At 39.0% G+C, this 12,183-nt stretch overlaps 1 long non-coding RNA gene across 1 annotated transcript in view; it reads left to right on the top strand.

Moving 5' to 3' along the window:
- Positions 1-11,700, top strand: part of LOC126915177 (uncharacterized) — a 114,151-nt gene extending 102,451 nt beyond the window's left edge. The window contains exon 2 of the long non-coding RNA XR_007710054.1: positions 10,432-11,700. This is a non-coding gene — a long non-coding RNA (uncharacterized LOC126915177). The remainder of the gene's footprint in view (positions 1-10,431) is intronic.
- Positions 11,701-12,183: the final 483 nt, after the last annotated feature.

Here is a 12,183-nt window from a genome sequence, read left to right as displayed (position 1 = left end):
AAGAAGAAAGAGCGCGCGAACCAAATCGATATACGCGTATATGCTCGCGCCGGTTTTTCCACGCCACTCGCTGCTTCACCCCGTGGAAAAGTAAGCTTCGATCGATCATGGAATTTCGGCCTGTCGAATCTACAACGCTTTATCATCGGAACGATTTGCCGAACCAAACATCAGCGTCGATCCGCGACGATATTGCTCGCGTCGACAGTCAATCTTTTAATCTTGCGTATGTACAAGCGACGCGCGCCTAACTAAATAACCGTGCGATTTCCCTCGTGAAAAATCGACGAAATTAATACAACGCTGTGGATTTCATTCCGGTGCGGTGGATAACGATGATCCCTTTTGACGAATCGTCGACGGGCATTTCTTAAAATTCCAGATGAAAAACGAAATTTCAATAATCATGATTACGTTAAATTAGATGTAATTACGTGTTCATTTATCCGACGTATTTATTTGGTGTCGTACTACAAGCCACGTCTTTACAAGCGTAGTAATACGAACTATTTATTCGACTCGAACTTAATTATTGTTTGAAACAATTTAAATGAAGAGACAAATTGTCCTCTTCGTCAATTATAAAATTGTTCCTGTGTTCATACTAGTGAGATAAAATAATCTACCACTAACCTAACACAGAAAATACAATCGGAGCGCCTTAAACGCATTAAACGATATCTTTTTACGTAGAAAGACGAGAATATTCGATCTATGCAAACAGATATGTATGTATTTCCATTTTTAAAAAAGATGCAATTGCTCTATGCACAAGAGATATCGTTCGACAAATGTAATATCGTTTGGATCGCTCATTTTCCTGTTTCCTATTTTTAGCTAATTGCTCTGGGAAAAGACCTATGATTTAAGACAGTCATATGACCCGCTCCTTATACAATATTCATTTCCGTTTAATTAAAAGACCAACGTGGCCGATATATTCACGCGTTCAAGCGATGATCTTCACGACGTCGAGTATTTAATAATGCATCCAACCGATGTTAATATCCCAAAGGAAATGGAAGACGCTCCGACCATTGTGAAAGGGTGTCAGCGTCTAGTATTACAAATGCAATTCCGGTGTGTCCTCGGGAAGACAGGCGGCAAGAAAAAGGCACGGTAGCAATTTCAGCAGGAATGCAGGTTGGATCGTCGCAGTCGGCTATGAGTCAGTGTAGTTCAAACTTCTCGCTCATGCCGAACGGAAAATCCGATTAGGAAGCAGATGGACAAGGAATTAGCATCGCAAGTAGCCGTCGATTACACAGATTCTATAAAGGGATTATTATCAGAGATCCAGATTTCCTGTTACATCGCTACCTTTGTAGAAAGGTTGATGGTAGCATCAAGACATTATAAGTGCGTATTATCGTTTCTGCTTTTGATTTATTAAGTTATTGAACCGTTTAGTACGTATTTTTATCTTGCTGTCGTAATTTTAGAACTTTGATTTCCGCTATATGCGATTGTTGAACTTTGCGTCTAATTTTCGATTATCTGTTTTCAATGAAACGATTAAAAACGATCTTAATTACCGATACGAAACAACCCGATCTAAGTTTATTTTGATTATATTTTCAATTTTATTTGAAATAAAATAGATTCGCACAGGTTTGTAAAAAATTTAACGTTATCGTGAACTCGGAGTGTTTTAGACAAAAAGGCCTATAAATCTATTATTTACTAATAAATATACATTATATATTATAGGTCGTGTATATAAATAACCGAATTTATTTTCTGGTTAAACAGTTCGATTATTATCAAATTCGTATTTATTTTGCAGGTATAAAAAAAATAATATTCTCGAAGAGCCATTAAAACCATTAATTCTAACTTTGCTAATAATGGTAAAAAAGTAAAGTTAATCTTTTCGATGCAATTTTATCTTATAAATCCTGTTTCTAGAAAACCTTTCCAATTATTTTGTATGCGAATATCGTTAAGATCAAAGCGAGTGTAGGAAATAATTTTCCAATCAAAACACGAAACAACGAGTGTCCGAAACATCGTGCGTTAAGTCCCAAGTACTACGATCCCAGGAACGATCACAGTGTTTAACGAACCAACAACAAGGATTCATCAAACATCGCAGCACGGTACGAGGTTCCGGTGTCAGAGACAGCTTGGTCCGCCACAATGGGAACTTTATGGACAATCAAAGGTGGAGAACATTCGGCCGGTTAGAAGGATAGCTCGAGAGACAAAGAGAGAAAGAGACGCAAACAGACGGACAAACAAACAGACAGACCGACAGATAGACAGAGGGAGAGAATATATATTTAATTAATGTAGTCACAAGTCAGACACAGTATACACATCGAGCCAGACTATTTTTGCGACAATTGTATAAGTTGGAGGCGCCAACTGCACATGCATGGACCTTTGCACGTGTATGCGTACAAGCTGTCGAATTCGCCGCAAAACTCATGCATTTCGTGCCGCAACTGGACTATCCAGGCGACTGGAGAAAGGCAGTGTCCGCAATTTCCGGTAATGTCGCGCGAGAGCGCTTTGACGAGGTCCCACCGACATCGAAACTCGTGTCCGCGACGTCCGACGAAAATTCACCGCTACCTTTGCCATCCTATGTCACCATGGGCCGGTTTTATCCTTACCATCCCCATCTCTAGCTTCCTTGCCAGTCATCGAGGGGCGGAGTATCGCTGGCTTACGAGAGAAAGGCGTAGACATTCGGGAACCTGCAATTCCGCAGGGAATTTCTACGGGACCGATCTACAGCGAACGTAATCGGAACCCTGCCGAACATGCAGCGTCCTTTTACATCAACCTGTGCCATGTCGAATCGTATCCATTGTTGGGCTGTTCGTATGCTACGTTTGTAGGTGGAATTATTGAAATTGCCCGTGGTTCCGTTAATTCTTCGGGTCACTGGCGAGGGTCAACCGGCAACATTCTCGGGGCTTTTTGGGTTTATTACGTTTCGGTGTGTCTTCGTCTATGTCTATCTCAATGTCGGGGAACGTGGTAGTTCGGCGAAGGAATGTTCGCTACTGTCTTAAATACTTTTTATATAAATGTACAAAGAGACTCGCGATACATATCCTGCGATGATTCATCGAATAGGATGTATAACGATCAAAGAGTGGTATTGCTATATCATATCTATGTGTTTATATCGTATATGTATTATATCTCATCGATACATATTTATAACTTTTCTGTTCTGTAATGTCTTTGTTAATTCGTCGATTCCTAGTCACTTTTGACCTAGACACCTTAATTTATCTGACAGAAGGCAGAACGTTTCGAATACCATTGTTCCTTTATAAGACTCACTTCAAAATGAATAGAGCTATTAAAAAAGCAATTACGTAGACGATGGTAAATACTTGGATTTAAAGTAAAGAACTTCAGATTAAAGCAAACAACCATGACGGTGACACTGAAACCATCTAGGGGAATATATAAGGAATAAAAAAGGAAATTGGCCAGAAGTGATAATGAACTTTATACCTGCAGCGTACAGGTATTCGATCTTCGACCATACCGATCAACAGCCAACTCTCAATGGATTGGATTACACGTGAAAGGCGTAGATGTAAGTTTGATGGCGGAAAGTTTCTGGAGGGAAGTGCAGCCCACCAACATCGAAGAAAGACTTGGGTCCTGTGTCAGCGGTAATTTTCCGATGTTAATTAAGAAGAATTAGTTTACTATAAATGAAAATTATGTTATGTGTACTTTCTTTTAGATTGGAATTATCTCGATAAAAAAAATTCTAAAAGATTAACAGCTACAGAATTCTGAAAAAGCTCGATATGAAAAATGTATACGTAACCGCAAAATGCGTACGTTGAATCGAAAGTGACCGTGTTACGTAAATATTCCGTATCGCGAACCAAAAACTTCTGTAAAACTTCGCTACACGTGAATCGCTCGAAAAAAGAAACCATTTACGCAATTTGCTTTTTCACGGCATACCGCAAGAGAGACTCAGGCGAGTCATCGAACGTAGGTATTAGGAATTTCACATTTTAAACGTTACCAGACATATCGAATATCGTAACTTCGTTTTGCGTATCAAGTGTTAAAAATACGTATTTTCCACATCTAATAGCAAACACGCAAGAGATTTTAACCACAAATAAACAGTTACTCTGTTAAGGAGTTAGAACCAGTTTCTCGCTTCGTATAGATTACGATTGTAGTTGTACTAACTTTAAGAAGCACATTGACCGCTGTCTTATCAACGACTCTGCATCTAAAGGTAAACCTCGAACAGACTCGAAACTCCATAAGACTGTCATTTTTACGCGATATAGCCCCCGGCCATAAAACGACGACATAAAGCGACGCAACCTGGTAGAACGAAGAACGAAGTTACGCGTGTGGTTGCGACATCATCGATGTAATCGTCGGACACAATCAGCTGTGAGGGATCCGGCTCGACCGTTCCGAGGCTTTGCACGACCGTGTTAGAGCTTGCGAAGTGGCTTAAACAACAGCCAGACGACGAGTTGACGTAGGCTATTCGAAGTTCCTGAGAGCTGGCCAAACATTGATACCCCAGAATTCGACCTAATAAATTCGCGCGTTTCTTGTGATTGACTTGCCGTTACGGCAGCAACAGTCGCAATCTCTGATCAGCGGCTTAACACTCGAGAAGATTTGCCAACGAGAGCGAACCACTGGAAGAAGGGACGAAAGAGGCGAGCAGGGGTTGGTTTCTCGGTAAAGTTTCTGGACCGGGGACAGAGGTACGCTGGATAAGCCGGATTAAGAATAGCCTTACACGAATTCGTCGAATTATCTTCCTCTCGAGGAATAATTACGCTTGGAAATGTTCCCTGTCTCGAACACGCGTCATTCCTGGAAAGAGAATCGCGTCGCAGTGCGAGAATTTTTATCAGGATCGACGAATTAAATTTACGAGGGAGGATAACGAATCGGTGAGGATACTCGTGTTATATTTGTTTATGGTTGACGATGAATTTGCGAAGAAGTAGGGTCGGTGAAGAGTTATTTGATGTTTTTAGATATATTTTTTATTTTGCAGTTGGTAGAATATTTCTCCATCGTAGTTTATCGATATTGGTATTATCATTACTTTATCCCAATTTTATGTCGAGTGTTTGCGTAATTATTTTGTTTTAACATTTCATTTTTCGTTGCTGACAAATATTCCACGAATATTTGACAGTGCTGTATATTTATCGAGACTGCAGTTGTACTATGTTTTATATAATATTTATAATTAGAATTTGACGACTCTGTAATAATTGCGCGATATAATTACAGAATATTATTTATTGCGCCTATTACAACGTAATTTTGCTGAAAAAGCTCATCGCCTATTTGATTGCTCGACTCTTGCTTCGTGTTTGTTCTTTGGGAACAGATTAAGGGACAAAAGCTATGCTATAAAATAAGGGCACAATCCTTTTCTACGTTATACAAAACACCTTCCATTCTTACAAACGAATCCAAAACACTAAAGGAATCATGCACATACACGCACAGTTCATTCTGTACGTATTTTCTGCGAAAACAATTTTCGCAAGTTACACGTACATCAAGCGAAACATACCATCAACGAGATAAGAACAAACGAAACGTCCAAACAGAGGTATCGAAGTGTTGGTGTATTTAATCGGCGGTTTACAACGAGTCGTTCGTTTTTAATCGAAAGATTTCACGATTGGCGATCTAAACGTTCCACGAACGATCGGAGGGAATGGCCCGCAAAGCTCTTTACGACTGACACGTCGGACACGCGCGATTCCAACCGATCCACGACCGATCGACACTCGTTCTCTCGCGTTTTACATTATTTATGCGCGGTCGTGTTCAACCACAGCTGGACGTATAATATTTCCGCGCGACACTTCAAGTAACGCATCGATAAATCAACCGGCGGAAAATGAGGACGGAACGAGAAGACACGACAACGCGATTTCGACGCGAATCCTGTCGGTCCACTTCTGCTGTCTCCTTGTCGGTCCGTTTTCCCCCGATTATTTACGACTCGCAATTTGGGTCGAATACCGACCGCCCGTCGGAATTCACGCTCGTTTATCATGCGAGGAAATTATTCCTAATTTAATGGGACAATATGGTCACGCCGGGAATTCGTCGTTCCCTATGCGAGCCGCAACGGTGCGATTGTGAAAAGGCGTTCGGTCGAATGGTCCTTTCGGTCTGATTGAAACGACGGTGAAAGTTCGGTGTTTGAAAAATGTTGTGCATCGTTGTAGGCTTGAATTATGGATAAAGGATTATGGATAAAAATAGCCGTTATTTTTTACACTTTGCGCTTAGACGTTCCTCCTACCGTTAAAAAATACTTGAACAACGTAAGAATACGTGTATGAAAAGTGAGAAATAGAATTTTTCCTTTTGAAGTTACATTTGTATGAAATGCGGTGCCATCTGTGAGTTGTTACATGTAACAACTTACCCCGAGGGACGTAATACTGATGTAAATGCTGAAAGAATACATATTATCTACGAATATCTTTTTCTTTTTTTTATTATTTAATTTCCACCTTACAATTTGTCCAGCTGGACGTTTGGTAAATGTTTCTAACTTAATTGCTAAATAACACGTGGATGGCTACTCCCAGCAGGATACCATCTTCGAGTTTGGCTATTTTATTTCTCTATGAATATTTCTCGATACTTTGTTTGAAATATAATTCCCTAGACTATTATCATTACGTTAAGTAAATACGCAATATTTTAAAAAGTCTATTTTAGATCTTAAAGACCAAAGAAGACTACAGGATAAAGACATGGTACACATATGTATGTACAAGAGAGCAATTTTAGAATAATAGAACAATAAGAAAGGTCTTTTCGTTTAGCTTTTGCATCGAGTCTCTTACTTTCTTTCGTCCTGCATTGGTCTTACGTTATTTCTAAACATCAAAGTAATCCATTTAAGGCAACGTAACAAATATAACTTGCGCGAACAGAAACAAGATTGTGACTATAATTACTGCAAAATGGCGAAACATTATTTACGGAAGAAAAGGGGTGAATTCATAAACGCGCAAGGTAATCATTTCCCCTAAATTTTGTCTTGAAATTAGCTTCTCTATAAAGGAGGAACGGCACAATCTTGCACACGCATACACCTCATTTAATTATAGAGTAATCCCCGTTACCATAAGAATGTAGTGAAATGGAAAAATAAGATAAAGTTGAAAAACCATTAGAAAATTGTTAAAACCTTTAGAAATATGAGTATAAGAGTATAATAAATGCTAATTTCATTTGAAAATATTTCATGATATCCTCTTTATCCAAATACTGTAATATTAAGTCAAGCGTTATTAAACGCATAAATATGTAAAACTAAAAAACTATAAAGCATATAAAATTTTTATACAGTACATGTGTACAATAAATATTATAATTGTATTGTAGAAAATACTGTAGGATCAAATATATAGGATATTGTAGGATCAAATATATCGATTCAATAATAAATATACAAATCATTTTCGTACGAGATGTAACGTGTATCACTACTGCATTTCACAGTATTTTATAACGTTTTTCTTTTCCAAACGTTTACGTAAATAAATTTTCTTCAACTATCTTCGTATATGTGAATTTTGAATTGATAAATACGAGTACGAATTTGCACAAACGTTTAGTCTAGCACTTTGCTAACAAACACGCGTGAAACTTTTAAAATAGTACGTGTTATTTCTGTCCGCTCCATAACGGATCGCATAAGATTCGTAGCAGCGAACATTTTCATATTTCTCAACTTTTCATCGATCATTTTTAAACGCCCATTCCGCCAGACCATCTAATCTAGCGGAAAAAAGGTAAACGACGGAAAGAAGCAAGGGTGAAACGCAATGTACGAACTCTGGCAATTGCAATTCTCGCGTTGTTGCAAAACCATATCGTCGAACGCGTATACGCGACTCGAACGCTTGAAAGTGTTCCAGGTCGATAGAAATTTGATTCTCTTCGAACAGAATTTCCAGTCTATTACTGTTCGCTCGCTACTCTATAAAATTTTCACTACGACAAATTCCATCGATTTCGAATAAACAAATGCTCTTCGGACCGCTCTGTTCTCATCTCTTTTTCTCCTGTTTACCATCCTTTTCTCTCCTTCTCTGACGATCGGTAGAAAAGCGTTTTTATGGAAGCGCTGTTGGGACACGAATGAAACTCTCACGACGGGTGTAGCACTAACATAACGTATATTTATCGCATCAGAGTGTTCCTTCGAAATATTCACTATTCCATTTCCCGAGCCGGATACTGCTGGCCAGTTTTGCGTCCACTTTATAGCAGCTGAATAAAAAGTAAACTATGATGCATCCGTAAAGCCAGAACAGGATACTCCTCTCTCTCTCCCTCGCTCTCTGTCTCTGTCTCTCTCAGTCCGCTAGGCTCACCGTCACATCCAATCGGTAGTTAATACTTCAAATAATAGTGTCTGCATGGATCCAGCGAACTCGCGTGTTTCAGCTAGTGTCATTTATCTAACGAGCACATTCCGACGATTCCGTGTTTTCTTTCTTTTTTTTTTTTTTTTTGCCATATCTGCGCTTGGAACTTTGTTGAATCGCTTCCAATTTTCTTTGAACTCGTGTACTCTTCCAACGCGAGTCGTTTGTAAGCTTATCGTAATCATTAAAATCAGAAACAGCGAGTTTTCGATTCGATCTTTTTTCTGTTTCCTCGCGTGTTTTCGTGACTTTTTTTACTTCGGCATTCGATCGCGCTATTGTACGTTTTCTTTGCTATTCTTCTCTTTCCATTTCTTATTTCGTCTCCCCTCTTTGGACATTACATTATACGGATGATTATACATTATACACGATTTTTCAAGTGACTAACAATAAGCTGCGATACTCCGATCGTATAAGCGATACGTTCGTCAGATACACTGCAAGTTGCTCGAACTTTTAGCGAACGGCCGACGTCGTGGTGCGGTTTTAAAGTTGGTCGTTTAAAGAACCAATGTGGCTGTCCGTTTAACGAAGCACTCGTTTCTCTGTTACTTTTCTTTCTTCTCCAAAATCGATTCAAGTATACCTCGACTATTTTACTATTTACACATACGCAAAATAAATGATCACCTTACGAAGCAGCGTTTCGAAGCAGACAAAATTCTCCCGACGTATTTCAACGAAGGGGAAGAAAATTTGTTAGCGTTCGGTATGTACGATGAATCGAAAACCACGAAATTTCTTTCACGTGGATTGTCAGAGCCGGTGGTAAAGTTGAGGTTACCGAGAGTTGGCGAGCGATGCCCGATTTCAGGCAATCGAAGAGTACGCTGAAATCTTTTCAGCATATCGAATGGAACTCGTGGCGAAAGGTGAACGTAAGTGTGTTTACGTGTTGAAACATTCCGACGGCATGCAGAAACTTCTTGAAAGCTTCTTGCCACCGTCCAATTCGGGATTAAACTTATGTCGTGCATATCCACTGGCCGCGTCTTGTCGTATCCGGAACTTAACGCGAGTTCGCACTCCAGACTTCCGGGCTTTGTGGCTCTTTTGGAAGGCGATTCGTAGCCAGCTTGATCCAAGTTTCTCTACAAGAGGGCGCCGTTTACGTTTTCATTCGTTCGCACCACAAACCTTTCGATAATGTTACTACAATAACAACCTGATCCGTCGATCGATTAATAAACTAACTTCTTGTTTACTTATTTCGCTTCACTCGATATCAAAGTACATACAAAAGTTCGCGACAGTATTTCGATCATTTACAGAAACTTCTTCCGAGTATGTTGCGTGTGTCACGAAAAAGATTTTGTACGTCGCACGTAATACGACTGACATGATTGGCATACAGTTTAACCCTTTGAGCACTGCATTGTCCGACATTAAGCGCGCGCCGTGGATTGTCCACACACCGTGGGCTGCGTATTTTTTACGAAAGGCATTGCTTTGGTGTTTGCTTTGGTTTGCCAGTTTGATAATTAACTTTTTTTGTTTTAACGAAATCATCAGAATGTGAGGCGGATGACATCCATACGTCTTTTTTATCACGCCGCTTTAACGCCACTTTTAGCCTAAATTGAATGGTTATGCGAGAACGCACATATGCGTTCATAGCCTAAATTGAATGGTTGTGTGAGAACGCATATATGCGTTCATAGTGCTCAAAAGGGTAAAACAAATTCGACAATGTATTATACAGAAATGATTCTATCAATACCATGTTCTTGTATAGTTATAGGTAGAATTTACAGCTATATTTATATATGTATTCGTTAAGAATTCACTAAATCGTTTAAAATTATTTGCTTATGTTGCAAATTACCTAGCTACTAGATAAAATAAAGCGAACAGAGTTACGAAAATTCAACCATTGTAACAATTTATGATTATCGACCACAATAATAATACCTTCTTTTCACATAACGTTGATTATTCTCCTAAAGGTATAAAATGACTCGTTTCTCACAGATGCTTATTTTTTCAGCCACTTACGCGGAAAGCTCTCCGACTGCATCGTCTCTGCTCCCTCCGCGGCGGTGCGCAAATTTCAAATAAAATCAAATCTCCGACTTTCTCGGGGAGAGCCGCCTCAAGCCGGCAGTTCCTACCACGATTTGCATATTCCTTGCGTACGAATTCGCAGCGAATCACGCAAACGCCGGCGACGGAACGTTACAACGACACCCTCGATTTGCAACCCCGAAGAAACTTTACGAAGAATCGGGAAAGAAGCCTTGTTAAGTTCGAGAGATACTAGTAGCAATGATAATCTGAATTTGTTGTATGTATTTGTTATATATTTATTTATTCATAGAAACAGATACAGAAGAATACCGATGAAAGTACGCGCAGTATTCTAAACTAATTATTATACGTATAATGTTCTCGTATAGTATGTTATACGTCTGTCTAAGTGTATAACGAGGAAGATTGTAAGCTTCAGGCAGAATCGGTAATAACTATTACACGCTTCAATTAATTATGTAATTAATTAAATATAAGACAGGGTGGAAGAAGAAACATAAAAGAACGCAGCAGTAGTTGGAGGAATTAAAATAGTTAAGATGATGGAAGAAGATGACTAAAGAAACCGTGTTCTTCAAAACAAAAAACTTGATATATTACTAATGGTAGGTGTAAGAATATCTAAACGGAATTGAAAAGAGGTCCTACATCCTTATTAATACTGCGAATTATTCTTCTCATATGAACTGAATTATTAAGCATTTAATGAATGTAAACATCGTCGATAATTAAAATTGCAAAGATAAGAGTTTAGAAGAAGAATTAGAAAAATTAACAGAAATTATCCGATAGCTTTTTCCAAAGCAAGTTTCATAAAATTCCGTTTTTCCAAATTTAAACTTTCGTTACATACAATTATGAAACATAACCTCGATGAAACTTAAACGTACTTGAAGATTAACCGAAACTTGTTATAAAGTCATAATTTTCGTTCTTGGGAAAGACAATCGATGAGGATCGAGAGGGTAAAGACTGCAGTAACGAACGGAGTTAGATCGGCTGAGCCAATCCAACGCAAACGAACAAACTCAAATCATCGACGGTCGGCTAGCATAGTAATACGAATGCCCTTCGTCAGAATTCGTGCAATTCCAAGCTTGCCGATGAATTCGTCGCCAGCCGTGCGATTTCTCTTTGTGAAGGGGCAACGAGAACGACCGAATAAGCCGGAATTTTAAGCTATGAAACTTTCGCAATTATCGAGTGTTCGGTATCCTGAAAAAGTTAGGCAAGTACCTGCCACACTAAACAAGATCGCTATCGCCAACTTCGTTTTCTCTCCTTCTTACGGCTTTTTCTGTTAATGCTATTTCTCGTCAGTTTTTAATTGTTAAAAATCCATTAAATTCATCGAATCGTTCAGAATGATCCATCTCGTAAATTATCCAGCCAGGAGATAAAAAAAAGTAAGCAAAAGTTGGAAAAATTGTTTCGAAAGGTTCGTTCATACACCGCGTTGTATCTAACATTTGAAGACCACAGAGAAAATACAATACACGACACGTCATATTCTTTCCAAAAATCAGGAAAGTGACTACTGTGACGAACAATATCGCTACTACCACTGCTATTTTTCTCTTTTCCGCGTCTTTCTCTAGCTTTGCTGGTCTTTTTACCTAGCCCGTCTCTCTTTCGTCGTTTCTTTATTTCTTTTGTTTCTTGCATGATTCTCCCGACCATTCCGATTCACGAACCAGCGAATCGAAGAGAG

Source organism: Bombus affinis, chromosome 4 (genome assembly GCF_024516045.1).
Source record: "Bombus affinis isolate iyBomAffi1 chromosome 4, iyBomAffi1.2, whole genome shotgun sequence".
Taxonomy (NCBI): Eukaryota; Metazoa; Arthropoda; class Insecta; order Hymenoptera; family Apidae; genus Bombus; species Bombus affinis.
This window is presented reverse-complemented; position numbering and strand designations above follow the sequence as displayed.